The sequence below is a fragment of the Oryctolagus cuniculus genome, chromosome 3, assembly GCF_051225735.1.
Source record: "Oryctolagus cuniculus isolate XC-2025 breed Fujian yellow rabbit chromosome 3, ASM5122573v1, whole genome shotgun sequence".
NCBI lineage: Eukaryota > Metazoa > Chordata > Mammalia > Lagomorpha > Leporidae > Oryctolagus > Oryctolagus cuniculus.
In genome coordinates, this window is record NC_142869.1 from 144,465,852 (window position 1) to 144,484,375 (window position 18,524).

At 38.8% G+C, this 18,524-nt stretch overlaps 1 long non-coding RNA gene across 1 annotated transcript in view; it reads right to left on the reverse strand.

Moving 5' to 3' along the window:
- Positions 1-273: 273 nt before the first annotated feature.
- Positions 274-18,524, reverse strand: part of LOC149127542 (uncharacterized) — a 53,438-nt gene continuing 35,187 nt past the window's right edge. Inside the window, exon 3 of the long non-coding RNA XR_016231720.1 lies at positions 274-1,299. This is a non-coding gene — a long non-coding RNA (uncharacterized LOC149127542). The remainder of the gene's footprint in view (positions 1,300-18,524) is intronic.

Sequence of the window (18,524 nt, forward strand, 5' to 3'; positions counted from 1 at the left end):
CATTCTTTTCAGTGTGTTATTTCATATAGCAATACTAGTTTCTCAACTAAGGGGAGTCTAGAGAGAACAAAAAATGCATGAATTGTGGTCAATGTAATGGCAAAACTTAAGGTAGGAAATCAGATTGGTTTTGTTGTTTCTATATTAGCTGTACATTCACAGGAATTAAATTTAAGCAAAGGTACACTGTAAGTCAATGTAAGAACTCTTAGATACATTCTTCTTTCTAGCATAAAAATATGGATATATTCATCTCAACTTTTTGTCTTAGAACTTAATTTTATTTTTTATTGTTTTTCAACACAGTAACCATGGACAAAGAAATCACTTGATAAAGGATATTAACATCAGAATTCTCTGAGAGGCAATTACAGTGCCAGGCAGGAGGCACAGCACTGTGAAGAATTAATGTGTGAAATGTGCCATCCGTATAAGGGGCAGTTTTCCTTAGTTTGGAGAAATTATGGCAGAACTGCTAGGGAGCATGTGAGGAAAAGCCTTGCTTGCAGGATCAGTAACAGCAGAGATAGGTGTGAGCAGAAACAGAACCATTCCCATACAACACTGCAAGTCAAAGTGGGCTGATGACCACTCAGTGCACCATGGGGTTGCTGTCTTCCCTACAAAAACACAATTAAGAAAGATGGTGTTAATGTTCCCAACTGGGATCTTCCTGATTGTCATTTTTCTCACACAGGTAGAAGTTAGGATCTTCAGGGGTCCTCTTTTTTTTTAAAGATTTATTTATTTATCTGAAAGTCAGAGTTACACAGACAGGAGAGAGAGAGAGGGAGAGGTCTTCCATCTGATGGTTCACTCCCCAATTGGCTGCAACAGCTGGAGCTGTGCTGATCTGAAGCCAGGAGCCAGGAGCTTCTTCCAGATCTCCCACACAGGTGCAGAGTCCCAAGGACTTTGGCCATCTTTTATTGCTTTCCCAGGCCATAACAGAGAGCTGGATCAGAAGCGGAGCAGCCGGGTCTTGAATCGGCACCCATATGGGATATCAGCGCTTCAGGCCACAGTGTTAACCCACTGCACTACAGCACCGGCCCGCAGGGTTCCTCTTATGTTGCTCCATAACATCTCTTTGGGTGTCAGCTTCTGGTTTTGTACCTGTGGACTCTGTTGATGGCACTTCCCCCCAAAAACCGTATTTCATGCACTATGCTAAACTGCAGGTATGTGACTTCATTTTTTCACTGGGCATTTCCAATCAGATGTCCTGCAGAAACCATTGACTTCCTAAAAATAGTTTGAACAGGATTTGTCCACAGCTCATGTGGGAGGTGATCCTCACTGTGAATAAAGCAGAAGAGGGAGGTGAGAATTGGGGCATTTGGATAAGGTAAGCTAGTGGGACTCTCAGGACTGAATGTTGGTGGCTTCAAATGAAGAGAGCAAGAGACTGAAGACACACACATGAGCCTCCTGTTCCTGGGCACGTGATGCCCTCTGTAGCCTCAGGACTCTGTCAGCCAGGAGGCCATCACTAGATGCACTCCTTGACTTTGAGCCAAAGTAAACCTCTCTCCTCCCCAGTCTTCTCCGTCTGTGAATTTTGGACTCTTAGCACCAGTAAATGGACTAAGACATCTGTCAATTCCAGAACTGCACTTCTCTTTTACATTGATTTGACATTCTTGATTTAAGTCAATGGTAGCCACATCAACACATTCTGTCCCTTAAATGTTCGTTGTTTTCCACTCTTTTCTATACCTCAGCTCAGCATGCAGCCACTCACCAAACCCAGTTGATTCTATTTCAGAAACAGTGTCTGTGTTCTACTCTATTCTCCAACGAGGCTGCCACTGCTTTTGTATTCTAACACCAGCTCTCAGGAGATAGCTTCCCCTCAGTTGTCTTAGCCCACATTAGGATACCCTTTATGCTGTATCCAAATGGTCATGTCATCATTGGAAAGTCATCGGTCTCCATTATAATAGCATGGCAGGCCTGTGGCACAGATAGGCCTGCTGTTTTTCATTTTTCTTCCCTCACAGGTTGTCAGTGAGACTACTATGCCTAGCCTTCCTTACAATTAGAACTGGCCACAGGAGTGAGTGAATTTTAGTTAGCACGTTGTGGGAAGAAGTAATGCTGACTAATTCTAGTCTATAATGCCAGCTGTATATGGAGGCTTGGGGCTTACCTGAGAAGTTCTAGCTTAAAAATGAGTGAGGGTTGGTCAGCCAGGATCCCTGTAAAAAGAGGTTTAGCAAACCTCCAGCGAAACACAACTAGGAACATGCATTTTGGACTACAACTAAAAGAGAAGTCGCCTTGTGTTTATTCAGCTATTGAGATCCTGGAGTGTGTCCATGGCAGCCATTATTGTTGATGGATGCAAAGCTCAGTAAGCCTTCCTAACCCCACAATTATGTGCACCCTTGTGCTCCACACCGATACCTCAGTGAACCCATTGCTCATGAGACTCTGCATCTTCACTCCCTTTACCTTAAAACACTTAGGGAATTAAAAATGATGCTTCAGATCTAAGCTGTAATATTGCCATTGTGGTGATTTCCCAATGCTACAAGCTTCTGTTAATACACACATCTCAGCCTTCATCATATGGATTGTAACAATGTGTGTGATCTTTGAAGGGAAAGACCATGTGATAAATCAACACATAACAAAAGTCCCACACTTGTCTTCCAATGAAGTTTGTGAACTGTATAAATTAGGTTGTATATTTTAGAAGTTTATATCAAAGTAAAAACAACTGGGAATTAGAGTTTCTGTACAGAAATCATTCTCCATTTGAATAGGAATGATTGATGAATTACCTTTTGCAAATCTACTCCAGCATCATATGTAAAGGCTATCTTTTGTTTGTTTTGTTTTCTAGAGATGACTGAGGTTAGAATACATTTTCTTTGCCTGTTTCTACCATTTTCAAATTTTCAAAACTATTGAGATTTATCTTTAAAAAAAAAGCTTTGCAATGCGCTGTTAAGCACAAAGATGAAGAAAGTAGGTCAGCTTTCTGACCTGTTAGTCTTGCTTTCCTTATGTTCTTACACAAAGGCACTGGCAGGCACTTTAAATGCAGATATATGAACAGGAAGCATGACACCAAGAGCAAAAGCTCTCTCTCCATTTATATCTTTTCATTGTTCTCACAGCAGGATGATTTTGGCAATGTGTTGTACACAAGAGAAAATAGTTTAAAATGCTGATATTGGCTAGAGTTTCATATAAAACAGACGCATGACTCCAGGTCTAAGATATTTCCGTTTTCTTTCCCATTGAGCATTGATTAAATGGTCACATGAAGTACCATTTCTATTCAGAAGCCGTGATTCTTTTATTCTAAGTGATAGGAAATATGTAGGAAGCATAACATAATTAATCTTTTTTTTCAGTCCCTTTATGAACTATCCATGGAACTAAACCATTAAACCTTAAACTGCTGATTCTTCCAGGACAGAAAGTATTTATCACTCAATTCATCAATATAACTTCTTATACACAGTCAAATATTTACATAATAGCAGCTTACTAAATACTTTTAATGATGATACTTGTCTCAGAATCTAATGATACAAACTTGACTCAGAATAAAAAGTATATAGTATATAGACTTTTTTGCCTGAGTTATTCTATACTTAAATATGTATCAGATGCCTTAAAATACTGAATCATCTTTATTTCTTTTATCCAACTTCTCAAGAATAACATTATGGGGGTTAAAAAACATCTGCTTGTAGAGAGTTCTTGCTTACAGTATTCTTTGAAAAAAGAGGGGTGGAGAGGGGATCACAACTTTACAATATTTTGTCCACATTGTCTAACTCCTTTCATTACTGTTCCCCGAAACCTTTATATATTCTTCCAAGGTTTGTTCCCCATTCCCTGGTAGATATCTTCTACTTCTTTCTTAAGAATTTAATTTATTAGATTAATTTATTAGATTTTATTTTATTTTTTTACAATGAATTTTTCTTGTATTTAAATGAACATGGATTAACAAAGAATGTAACCATCATCATCTATATTTTCAATACAATTTATTATATTCTAAGTTACTAAACATGTCTATTTAAAATCTGACATGACTCTAAAAGAAGGCACATGAAAAATAATTCATATTTTAAACATTTTCACATAAGTAAAGATGAAACATGATGAAACTCTTTCAAAAATGAAGTAAATTTTAGATTTTAAAATATTTAACCAGCTACTTCATCTATGTCTACTGTCTAACATGAGTAAGGCTGTTCCATTGGAACTTAGTTATCCTTTGAATATCATACCCCAAACATAACACACTTATTCTCTAAATACTGCTAAGTCAGAGACAATGGCCTATAAAGCTCCACTGAGATCACTAGGTAAGATCAAGATGTTGGCAGAAGACACTGTGGACAAAAAAAATGTCCTACATGAAGTATCTCTGTGAGACCCCAGTGGAAAGAAGGGGCCATCAAAGAAGGATGTACTTTTCTCTGCAGGGAAGAAGGAACTTCCACTTTGCTTATGGCCTTGTCCAAATACTGATGGAAACTGTGGATTCAAACGGTTTCCATAGCCTTGGCAGCTCATGTCAAGAGCCTCAGGTGATCACTGACATCATATATAAGTGTTAATTGTTAAATCAACAACAGGAATCACAGTGCACTTATTCCTCATGCAGGACCTCTGTCCTTAATGCATTGTACTATGAGAATGAACTGTAAAACTTGTTCTCAAACAGTATTTTTATATTGTGTGTGTGTGTGTGTTTGTACAAATTGTTGCAATCTTTACTAGTATAGAATTGGTTTTCTGTGTATAAAATTAATTGAAAATGATCTCAATGGAGAATGGGACTGGAAATGGGATAGGGAGGAGGAGGTAGGGTGAGAATGGGGGTGGGAGGGCAGGTATGGTGAGAAGAATCACTATATTCCTAAAGTTGTACTAATGAAATTTTTACTTACTAAATAAAAAGTTTCTTTAAAAAAAAGGTGTTGGCAGGACTGTGTTCTCTCTGGAGACTCTTGGATGGAATCTGTTTCTGTGCCTCTTCCAGCTTCTACAGGTCACCCATATTCCATGGCTTGGCCCCTTCCTCTGCCTTCAAAGCCAGAAATAATGGGAAGAGTCCTTCCAATGCTACCACTTCTCTGATTCCCCTCTTTCGCTCTTTTCAAGGAGCCCTCTAGTTACATTGAGCTCACATGGAATGTCCAAGATACTCTCTTTTAGAGTCAGTTAATCAGTAACCTTAACACTAACCCACTGTAGGTGGGAATGCAAACTGGTTAAGCCATTATAGAAGTCAGTCTGGAGATTCCTCAGAAACCTGAATATAACCCTACCATACAACCCAGCCATCCCACTCCTTGGAATTTACCCAAAGGAAATTAAATTGGCAAACAAAAAAGCTGTCTGCACCTTAATGTTTATTTCAGCTCAATTCACAATAGCTAAGACCTGGAATCAACCCAAATGCCCATCAACAGTAGACCAGATAAAGAAAATATGGGACATGTACTCTACTGAATCCTATACAGCAGTAAGAAACAATGAAATCCGGTCATCTGCAACAAAATGGAGGAATCTGGAAAACATCATGCTGAGTGAAATTAGCCTGTCCCAAAGGGACAAATATCATATGCTCTCCCTGATTGGTAACAACTAACCGAGCACCAAAAAGGAAACATGTTGAAGTGAAATGGACACTATGAGAAACAGTGACTTGATCAGACCTTGCCCTTACAGTTGATGAACAACTTAATACTTTATCCCTTTTAGTATTTTTTTATTCTAGTTAATACTATTGGTTGAACTCTGTAATTAATACACATTATTCTTAAGTGTTGAAACTTAACTGAAAAGTGATCCTTGTTAAATATAAGAGTGGGAATAAGAGAGGGAGGAGATGTACAATTTGGGACATGCTCAATTGGACTTAGAGTTAGAAACGTGCCAGGGGAATCCAATTCAATCCCATCAAGGTGGCATGTACCAATGCCATCTCCCTAGTCCAAGTGATCAATTTCAGTTCACAATTGATCATATTGATAGGTCTAAGAGTCAAAGGGATCACATAAAGAAGACTAGTGTCTGCAAATACTAACTGATAGAATAAAAAAGGGAGAGAGCAATCCAACATGGGAAGTGGAATACACAGCAGACTCATAGAATGGCAGATGTCCTAAACAGTACTCTGGCCTCAGAATCAGAATCATCCCTTAAGGCATTTGGATCTGGCTGAAGAGCCCATGAGAGTATTTTAGGCATGGAAAGCCAATACACTCTGGAAAAAACACCTATATGAAAGATCTCTGCAAGTGAGATCCCAGTGGAAAGAATGGAAAGAACAGGTCATCAAAGGAGGAGGTACCTTTCTCTGAAGGGAGGAGAGAACTTCCACTTTGACTACGACCTTGTCTAACTAAAATCAGAGATGGCGAACTCAAAAGGCCTCCATAGTCTGGGCAACTCATGACAAGAGCCTAGGGTGAATACTGATGCCATAAACAAGAGTATCAATTTGTTAAGTCAACAACAGGAGTCACTGTGCACTTACTCCTCATGTAGGATCTCTGTCCTTAATGTGTTGTTCAATGTGAATTAATGCTATAACTAGTACTCAAACAGTATTTTACACTTTATGTTCTGTGTGGGTGCAAACTGTTGAAATCTTTACTTAATATATACTAAATTGATCTTCTGTATATAAAGATAATTGAAAATGAATCTTGATGTGAATGGAATGGGAGAGGTAGCAGGAGAGGGGAGAGTCGTGGGTGGGAGGGAAGTTATGGGGGTGAAAAATCCATTGTAATCCATAAGCTGTACTTCAGAAATTTATATTCATTAAATAAAAGTTTAAAAAAAATCAGCAACCTTAATTCCATCTGTTATCTTAATTTTTCTCTTTGCCCTGTAATGGGATACAGTCATGGGTTCAGATAATTAGCATCTAGATGGGGAGAGGATATTCTGTCTACCAAAAATAACACACCCATGGATTGGGATATTGACATGGCTGGATTACAAATCTGCATGAATGTCTGCCTTTATTACTGTAGACTTCTTACGAGGATAGTAATGCCTACATCATTGCTACTCTCCTGCCAGAACTCAAAGTATTTGACAAAGTGATTGAGAAAAAAATCTTTCTTATAATAGTGAGCACTTAAGCTAGTAACTCAAAGTCTGAAACATTTTTGGCATAAAGGAATGATTCAATTATATATTTTTAATAATAAATCTATTTTAAAATATAATAGTTTTAATGAAGAATATTCTTTTGCTGAATATTATAATATTATAAAGAACTAACTTTCACTTAATTCCATTGAACTTTTAAGGAAACCCATGTCCATATAGCATTGTTACACATATAAGTCCAAACCTCAATGTTAAATTCTGGCATTTTTCCTTCCTACTACAAAAATAATTTCATTTCATAAACACTTTGTGGTAGTCTCAAAATGCTTTATAGTCAGTCTCTTTCATGCCCCAGTACCCAAAGTAAGGTCTTTGAAAGTATATGATGCACTTAATGTCAAGAGCATTTTTGCCATCATTTTTCCATCTCTAGTCTGGAAGTAAACACTGCACACAGCTGTTCTCACTATACAAAGCTGTGCATCAATACGGGAACTGTGTGCTGTGTGTGGTCATATTACCCATTGCTGCTCCCAAAACCAACTTTCTCTAGCACTGTTGGGGAAAATGGCCAAATCACTTTCTGCAGCCCTGCTTCTTTGCCTGTGTTGGACCTTTCAGAGTTCTCTTTTGTTCTGCTTTCAATTGTTTTCCATTGAAATCCATCTCCTTTCTATTCCTGAATAGTAAAATGCTTCTATCACATTAATTACATATTTTTATGTGGAATGATGTGATCCATTCTTATTTTTGTTTCTTCTAGACTCTATGAGATTTTGAGAAGTGGCTCAAAAGCCTAAACCACTACATTTATTTTCTATATTTGCATGAGTCAAAAGTTTATTTGCAACATGCATACGTTTTTAAATTAGCAATGCATTTCATTGCCATAACAACAGCATTGAATATACAATGCATATTAATTAAACAATAACATCAAATGTTATTAACACTATAGTTGAATTTCACACTTAGTAACAAATACATACTGTTTTATATTTAATGAGTAATAAAGTCAATATAGGTAATTATCAATAGTTAAAATTTACTTCCAGACTATTATTTAAATGGGAGAGGAAAATACAAAACCAAAGTAGGATGTGATACAGAAATATGTTATATTATTACAACGACGTTTTGCTGCAGATTTTTCCTTTTGGTAAAGCTTAGTGAAAGCTATTATCAAACATATACTTTTAAAATTATTTAGCTTGTTTTTCATATTAGAGTCCAAAGACTTACACTGCTATCTAGTGGCCACAAGGTGTCACTTAAAATTATTAACCAGTCAATCCTCACTCAAAATGCATACTACTACAGCATTGTCAGTGTACTTTTTTAAAAAATATTACTAGTCTTTAATCCATGTTGAGTGAATTTTTTGTGTAAGCTGAAAGGTAGGGGTCTTGCTTCATGATTCTGCATGTGGAAATCCAATTTTCCCAGCACCATTTATTGAATAGACTGTTCTTACTCCAGGGATAGGTTTTGGATCCTTGATCAAATATAAGTTGGCTGTAAATGTTTGGATTGATTTCTGGTGTTTCTATTCTGTTCCATTGGTCTATCCATCTGTTTCTGTACCAGTACCATGCTGTTTTGATTACAACTGCCCTGTGGTGTGTCCTGAAATCTGGTATTGTGATGCCTCCGGCTTTGTCCGGAACTGCTCCTCTTCCCATCCAGCTCTCTGCTATGGCCTGGGAAAGCAGTAAGAAGATGGCCCAAGTCCTTGGGCCCCTGCATCCACGTGGGAGACCCAGAAGAAGCTCCTGGCTCCTGCTATTGGATCAGCACAGTTCTGGCCATTGCTGCCATCTAGGGAGTGAACCAGCGAATGGAAGACCTCTCTGTCATTATTTATCTTTATTTATTTGAAAGACAGAGTTACACAGAGAGAGGAGAGGCATGAGGGTACAGGGGACCAAGTACTTGGGACATCTTCTTACTGCTTTCCCAGGCCATAGCAGAGAGTTGGATCGGAAGTGGAGCTGCCGGGACTCGAACTGGCGCCCATATGGAATGCCGGCGTTTTAGGCTAGGGCATTAACCCGCTGTGCCACAGCGCTGGCCCCAGGAATTTTTATTTTTAATGGACAAACATTACATATATTTATAGAGTACAATTATGCATATTTATGGGATATGTGATGTTTTTATCTATGTATACATTGTTGAAAAGTTGTATTGAGCTGTAGAGATTCTTATATAAAGAAGACAATTATTAGCAGGTGACACATATTATTTGGAGAATACACACACACACATACACACACACATATACATATGTATATATGTATTTTTACCCACTTTAAGGTAATTTATTAATTCATATCAGTGTAAAACAACATGCATGTAGGAAGTGGTTGGAAGCCTGCCTCTGCCTCCTCTTGGTGTGCGGTATTCACACCTATCCTGTGTGTTGGTTAGATGGTCACGAAGAATGCAGCCAAGGCAGTGAGCCTTTAACTGATGCACCACATGCTAGCATAGCTCATTAGCACACAGTCTGTCAAAATTTGCATCAAGTGGTCCAGCAAATCTTTTCCACAAGGTTTTACTTAGCAATTTAAGTAGTTTTTCCATCATAATTCAGTGGTTTGGAATACTTATTCTCATATATGACATATATGTCATTGATGACATATGACTTGGGATGTTTTCCCGTCTCTTTACAGCAATTGAGTTAACCGCATCATGATGCTCTTTGCCACACCAGCATGATTTTGGTCTTACTGAAAATTTTAGAAGAATAATTTGTGGTACTGTGCCATTGCCTTGCAGTTGAAGAATGCTAAGCCGTAATGCCTTAATGCTTTGGAAGCATAAAAATATACAAAGTTCATATCATAATTTTATTTAAATTTGTTGACTGAATATTTGGACTCTAAGATAAAGACTATATTCAGTATTACACATTTTAGCATTTAGATTTAAATTATTAAAATACAGACTATAATATTTTGTAGAGCAATTTGTAATTTATATACCATTTAAAATATAAACATCGGGGCCGGTGCTGTGGCGCAGCGGGTTAATGCCCTGGCCTGAAGCGCCGGCATCCAACATGGGTGCCGGTTCGAGTCCCGGCTGCTCTTCTTCTGATTCAGCTCTCTGCTTGGCCTGGGATAGCAGTAGAAGATGGCCCAAGTCCTTTGGCCCCTGCACCCAAGTGGGAGACCTGGAAGAAGCTCCTGGCTCCTGGCTTCGGATTAGCACAGCTCCGGCCGTTGCAGCCAATTGGGAGTGAACGATCAGATAGAAGACTTCTCTCTCTCTCTCTCTCTCTGCTTCTCTCTCTGTGTAACTCTGACATTCAAATAAATAAATAAATCTTAAAAAAATAATTACTTTAAAACAACGTCCAAAGTCAATACATAAGAATTTCAGGATTAATATGAGTATCTTAATTTTCCTATTCCTCTATTTCAAATATTTTTAAGTCACAAATGAATTGAGAAAAAGTAAGAACTGAATTACATTCAGAGGAAACTTTAGATGCTTCAGAAACTAATGAACATATATGTTTATAGATTTATACATCATAGATATGACCTAATACAGTAATCACCATTACTTTAACACAGTTGGCTTATAAAGAAGACACATTGTCCAGCAGTCTTTTAATGTGAATTGAAGTAGTGATCTATGTGAGATCTGATTCTGATTGTAAAGATGATTTCTGCTCTTATCTCCCACTGACAGCTTCCATCCACCAAGCTTCAGGGATTGTGTGAATAAAGGAAGTCAAAAGTCCCCATTGATATCAGAAATACAAAGTGAAAATGCAAAACCATGCATGTGGATGAGAAAGCATAATTATCATATTAAAATTCATGCCCTTCTGCATTTTCCAATCTCTGCCCTTTGGGACTGAGATGCTGGTCTTTGAACCCCACCTTCTCCAAAAGAACATGAAGCAATTACACACGGGCATTGTGTCTGCAGAAATTCTATTCCTCCCATCAGTTAGTGCAACAGAAAATATTTATCATAATATTTTTGTTTTTAAATCTTTGAGGTACAAGTTACACATTTTTATACATCCACGTGAAGCTTAACTTCTTTAGTTCATGCTAATGTTATAAAAATTTTGTCATTCAACTGCCATTACTATGAAACAAAATCCATGTTCAGATTAAAGGCTGATTAGAATTTTTCAAGTGAAAAGCAACATATAAAATTTATGTTGTGTTTCTTTTGTTTTATTGATAAGTCTCACTTGGTAATTGTGGGAGACAGGATTGACTACCAACTTTTGAGATTGGTTGGCAGCAAATGAGCAAACAGCCAATTTGGTTTTAGTCAATGTCATTCTCCTTTATCTACCAGTAGTCTGACTATCATAAAATGGAAATAATGTCAAAGTGATTGTGTTAATTTTCTTTACTAAGCTAATATTTTAAATTTATTTTCATTGATAAAATATTATAAATAAATCTTAATATTCCATTTTGAAAATTGAGGCTGCTTATCTGGTAAAATTATGATTTCTTTGCTATCTTTTCAGAAAATAATATTCTTATATAGTAAGCATGGGCTTGTTAGAATGTACTTCCCAAAGTAAGAATCTTGTGTGTTAAGTGCTTTTTTTTTGAACTTTATATTTAAAAATCATTTTATAAATACAAAATAATTGCAGCAGTTCCTCTCTTCAATTAATATTTTCAAAATAACTGCAAGTCAATATTTACAATTATTTGGAAAAACAAAGCAAAACAAAACAAGATATGTGTGGTATTTTTAGATATCTTTCTTTAAAAAGATTTATTTATTTATTTGTAAGGGAGTTACAGAGAAACAGAGGCAGAGAGAGAGAGAGAGAGAGAGAGAATCAGTCTTCCATCCGCTGGTTTACTCCCCAAATGGCGGCAACAGCTGAAGCTGTGTCAATCCGAAGTCAGGAGCCAGGTGCTTCTTCTGGGTCTCCTACATGGGTGCAGGAGCCCAACCACTTGACCCATCTTCTGCTGCTTTCTCAGGCATATTAGCAGGGAGCTGGATGGGAAGTGGAGCAGCCAGGACTCCAACCCACGTCCATATGGGATGCCAACACTGCAGGCTGCAGCTTTACCCATCACAATGCCGACCCCTATTTTTAGATATCTTAATCCAGGTAAAGAAAAGAATTATTTTGAAGCAAAGTACCTGATACAAGCTCACACTAAAATTAATTAATTATTTAATGCTGGAAAACAGAAACTAGACGTTTTAGTCCTCTTCCCTGTGATCATCTCACACCACATTTGGGATCATTTTCCTTAGACCCTGTTCTACTCACTCCATGAATTTCATGAAAACCTGGTACTCCACACCAGTCTGTTCACAGAAATCCAATAAAGTTCACACCAAACCTTATGTTCAGCTCTCTAGAAAAAAAAAAAAAAAAAAAAAAAAAAAACACTTAACACACCAGCAAGTCAGCCATGAAGGCCACTTCACTGCCTGCCTCACCAGCACCTGGGAAGAGGCCCCTCCCACCAGCACGGCCTGAGCCTCCAGGAGCACAGCACAGCAGAGGGTGGTTGCTAGGGAGGAAAAGCAGCAGGCTGCCCTTAATGTCCTCTGACTCTGCCTTAGAGCAAGGTTCAACCAGGAAAATATTTTCCAAATAGAATAAAATATATTAGATACAGTCTTCCTTTTCCTTCGTATTCCAAACAGCTATGTTAGTGTTTCTTCTGACCAAACTGATGTAATATATTCAGGTATGTGTGTGTGTGAATATACATCTGTTTGTTCCTTATAGATCCTATAATGCAGAGTCTGTAATAATGTGACAAATGAAGAAAGTGAAAATTATTCTCAGTGTTGATCTGCCTGCCACTAGGCTAGAGATTTTCATGAATGTAACTTACTAAATTTTCACAAAAATCATTTTTTATTTTATATATTAGGAAGTTCCAAAGATGTTAAACAAATGTATCACAATTCCTTCAGCTAAAAAGAACAGAGTGAGTGGAATTTTGAACTAAGTTCTATCAGTGTGCCTTAGACAACTAGTAATCAAATTTCTATCCACACAGATTTGCCTGTTCTACATGTTTCATGTAAATAAAACCAAATAATTTATGGTACTTTGTGGATGGCTTCTTTCACACAGCATGATACTTTTAAGTTTTTTCTATTCTGCTGCATGAATCAATGCTTCTAATAAGTGCCTGGGAAAGCACCAGAAAAAGCCACAAGTGCTTGGGTCCCTGCACCCATATGGGAGACCTGGAAGAGACTCCTGGCTCCTGGCTTTGGTCTGCTCCGGCCTTAGCTATTGCAGCCATTTGAGGAGTGAACCAGCAGATGGAAGATCTCTATACATCTCTTCCTTTCTCTCGAATGGTGACCCTGGAGTGTAGCATCGACATTCATAAACACATCCTTGGAGTAGGTTTCAAGAAATGTGCCCCACAGGCACTCAGAGAGATCTGAGAACTTGCATTGAAGGAGATGGGGACTTGAGATGTGTGCATTGACACCAGGTTTGACAAAGCTGTCTGGGCAAAAGGAATAAGGAATGTCTCACACTGCATCCATGTGTGATTGTCCGTAGTACTGACTCACCAAACAAGCTCTGTACTTTGGTTACCTCTGTACTGTCAGCACCTTCAAAAATCTACCACCAGGGGCCAGTGTTGTTGCATAGCAGGTTAAGCCGCCACCTGCAATACCAGTATCCCATATCATAGCAATAGTTTGAGTTCCGGTTGCTCCACTTGCAGTCCACCTCCCTGTTAATGCTCCTGGGAAAGCAGCAGATGATGGTGTGAATCCTTGGTCCCCTGTCACCCATACGGGAGACGTGGATGGTGTTCTAGGCTTCTGGCTTTAGTCTTGCCCACCCCTGGCCATTGCAGCCATTTGAGGAGTGAAAGGAGTGAACCAGCACATGGAAGAGCTATCTCTCTCTACATCTCTCCCTCTTTGTCTCTAACTCTGCCTTTGAAATAAATAAATCTTAAACAGAAAAAAAAATCTAAGATCAATGTGGACTAAAACCAACTGCTGGTGGTCAAATAAAGTAATAAAACTGTGAAATGGGGCCCGTGTTGTGGCACAGTGGGTAAAACTGCCACCTGTGACATCAGCATCCCATCTGGGCACCAGTTCGATTCCTAGCTGCTCCACTTCCAATCCAGCTCCCTGCTAATGGCCTGGGAAAAGCAGCAGAAGATGGCCAAAGTATTTGGGCTCCTGCCACCGACATTAACAACCTGGATGAAGCTCCTCATTCCTGATTTTCAAATAAATACATCAATCTCAAAAAAATAAAAATAAAAAACAGAAAGGAAGGAAGGAAGAGAAGGAGGGAGGAGACCATTTAATCACAGGTTAATCAACCAGCTAGTTAATACGTTACCGCTTAACTAGTTAATTGCTTACAACAAACAACAACCAAATCTCCCTTCCCGTGATTAAACTTTACGATAGTTAGGTCTGCTGGGTCTAGGGCAAGTGCCTAATCTAGATCTGTGGCCTCCCACAGATTTTATTTAATGCTAGAAAGATGGATTTAACCAGTAATAATGTTATTGACTCTATTTTGCTTAGCATAACAAGTTTTTACACCCATTAACATTCTTAGGAAAGCTCATTGAAAAGATAAGTAGACTCATTTGTGCTAAGATTTGTCCATTTGTGGTTCATTGGGTGCAAATTCCCAGATATTTTCTCTATTTTAGCAAAACATCTTTGAAAAATTAACACCCCACTGTCTTGTGTTGTCAAGTTATCTATACAGTTTTTAATATTAGAAAAGATTTATCAAAAATTTGTAACTTATTTTTATATTTATAAAAGAATATACCTACACATACAAATATATGCATTTGTTCCTCTGGGAAGAATCAAAGAATCTGGTAAGTTTTATGCTATATGTAGCTCACCACACTTTTTTTAAGACATATTTATTTAATTGAAAGGTGGAGTTACATAGAGGCAGAGACAGAGAGACAGAGAGAGAGAGAGGTCTTCCATCTGCTGGTTCACTCCCCAAATGGCTGCAATAGCAGGAGCTGGACCCATCCAAAGCCAGGAGCCAAGAGCTTCTTCTGAGTCTACCATGCTGGGACAGGAGCCCAAGGACTTGAGCCATCTTCTACTGCTTTCCCAGGCCATAGCAGAGAGCTGGATTGGAAGTGGAGCAGCTGGGTCATGAACCACCACCAATATGGGATTCTGGCACTCCAGGTGATGGCTTTATCTACTACAACACAGCGCCAGCCCCTCACCACACTTTTTAAAAAGTAATTTTAGCTTGCTTGAAAGCTCAAATAGGTTGTAGAAGGAAAGTCAAAGAAGACACTGGCATTGTAGGGATCACTAGTTCTCAAAGTAGGGTTCCTGGGCCAGCAACAAGCAACAGCATTATTACAGAGAACCTGGTAAAATTGCATTTTCAGCAATTTGTGTTCCAATGAGTCATTTGGGTGTTTCTGCTGCAGGCTATAAGAATTTCTGATCTAATACCAGGCCATGGTTGAGAACCGGCATCCCTATGACACACGGTTATCACCTGGAGAAATTTTAACAAATGCTGACATCTGGGACCTACCACAAATAAACTCACTCAGAGTCTCCAGAGGTAGAATCCGGTTATCAGTGCTTTTTAAAAATTCCCCAGATAAAATGAAAATCAGAACCATATGTGATATAACCTTGTACCTGTTAAGATGGCTATTACTTTAAAAAAAAATAGTGTTTACCAAGAATATAGGAAAACTGGGGCTGGCGCTGTGGCATAGTGTGTTAAGCACCTGCCTGTGGCACTGGCATCCCATTTGAGTCCTGGCTGCTCCTCTTCTGATCCATCTCCCTGCTAATGTGTCTGGGAAAGCAGCAGAGGATGGTCCAAGTCCTTGGGCCCCTGTACCCTAGAGGGAGATCTGAAAGAAGCTCCTGGCTTCTTGCTCCTGGCTTCGGGTCAGCTCAGCTCCGGCCATTGTGGCTATTTGGGGAGTGAAGCAGCAGATGGAAGACCTCTCTCTGTCTCTCCTTCTCTGTCTGTAACTCTACCCTTCAAGTGACTAAATAAATCTTTTAAAAAGAAGAATATAGTAAAATTGAAACTTACCCACTCTTGCTAGGAATACAAAATGGCACACCTGCTTTGGAAAAGAGTATGGAAGCTCTTGAAAATATCAAAAATAGAATGAACTTACGACCCAGAAATCACACTTTTTAAAAAAATATACAATGTAATACTTTATCCATTTTAGTATTTTTTTGTTCTAGTACTATTGGTTGAACTCTGTAATTAACACACAATTATTTTTAGGTGTTTAAATTTTAACTGAAAAGTGATCCCTGTTAACTGGGAATAAGAGAGGGAGGAGATGTACAATCTGGGACATGCTCAATCAGCTTGCCCCAAATGGTGGGGTTAGAAATGTGCCAGGGGATTCCAATACAATCCCATCAAGGTGGCATGTACCAATACCATCTCACTAGTCCAAGTGATCAATTTCAGTTCACAGTTGATCACACTGATAGGTCTAAGAGTCAAAGAGATCACACAAACAAGACTAGTGTCTTCCAATACTAACTGATAGAATCAAAAAGGGAGAGAACGATCCATCATGGGAAGCTGGATACACAGCAGACTCATAGAATGGCAAATGTCCTAAATAACACTCTGGCCTCAGAATCAGCTCTTAAGGCATTCGGATCTGGCTGAAGAGCCCATGAGAGTATTTCAGGCATGGAAAGCCAAGACACTCTGGGAAAAAAAAAAAAAAAAAAAAAAAACACCTAAATAAAAGATCTCTGCAAGTGAGATCCCAGTGGAAAGAACGGGGCCATCAAAGCAGGAGGTACCTTTCTCTGAAGGGAGGACAGAACTTCCACTTTGACTATGACCCTGTCAGAATAAGATCGAAATCGGTGAACTCATAATGCTTCCATAGCCTTGACAACTCATGACTAGAGCCTAGGGAGATTACTGATGCCATAAACAAGAGTGTCAAATTGTTAAGTCAACAACAGGAGTCACTGTGTACTTACTTCTCATGTGGGATCTGTCCTTAATGTGTTCTCCAATGTGAAGTAATGCTATAACTAGTACTGAAACAGTATTTTACACTTTGTGTTTCTGTGTGGGTGCAAACTGATGAAATCTTCACTTAATATATACCAAATCAATCTTCTGTATATAAAGAGAATTGAAAATGAATCTTGATGTGAATGGAATGGGAGAGGGAGCGGGAGATGGGAGGGGTGCGAGTGGGAGGGAAATTATGGAGGGGGAGAAGCCATTGTAATCCATAAGCTGTAATTTGGAAATTTATATTTACTAAATAAAAAATTTATTGGGACTGGTGCTGTAGTGTAGGGGGTAAAGTCATCACCTGCAGTGCCAGCATCCTATATGGGTGCTGGTTTGAATCTCAGCTGCACCACTTCCAATCCAGCTCTCTGCTGTGGCCTGGGAAAGCATAGAAGATGGCCCAAGTCCTTGGGTCCTTGCACCTGTGTGGGAGACCTGGCGAAAGCTCCAGGCTCAGTCCAGCTATGTCTGTTGCAGCTATTTGGGGAGTGAATCTCGTATGGAAAACCTCTCTCTCTCTCTCTCTCTCTCTCTCTCTGCCTCTGAGTAATGCATCTTTCAAAAAATGAACCTTTAAAAAATTATTTAAGAGGCAAAGAAAGATAAACCAACACAGTGTTTCCATTTCAAAGACCTATAACTGCCAGGCCCAGCGAAGCCAGGAGACTAAAATTGAATCCAGATCTTTCATATGGTAACACAGACTCAAATACCTGAGCCATCACCTGCTGTCCCCCAGTGTATGCAATAGCAGAAAGTCAGAATTAGGAGTGGAGTCAGGATTCAAAACCAGGCACTCCAATGTGGGATGCAGGTTTCCCTAGTGGTGTCTGAACTGCCAGCCCAAACACCTACTCCCCTACTTTAAGAATATTTAGCTGAAAGAACTGAAATTAGAATTTTGAGATATCTGCACTCTGTTACTTATTGCAGTATTACTGTCAACAGCTAAAACATTAAAGCAACCCAAGTATTGTCTCAATAATATCAACAAACAAGCAAAAGCAAAAATAACTCCCCAGATGACTTTTAACATTCAACCAGGATTGAGTACCACTGCCCTGGTGGCCATTGATGATATAGCCATAGCCCTTAAGGACCCTAGCCCTGGGCATACCTTGGCTCTTTAGAACAATGCAGTTCAAGCCATTAGCAAATTACCATTATTGAGATATGCGACTTGATATTAAACATTCAATTAACCTGAGCCTGTATTCTTTAAGGAAACCACTGATTATCACTGATTTCTTAGGTATCATGCCTGGAGTTAAGAAAATACTTTGATCATGTTGTTTGAAAGCAAATCTAATCCTCTTGGGAAAACATTCCATCTTAGACAATAAATTGGCTTGGGGCGCTGACACTATGGTGTAGTGTG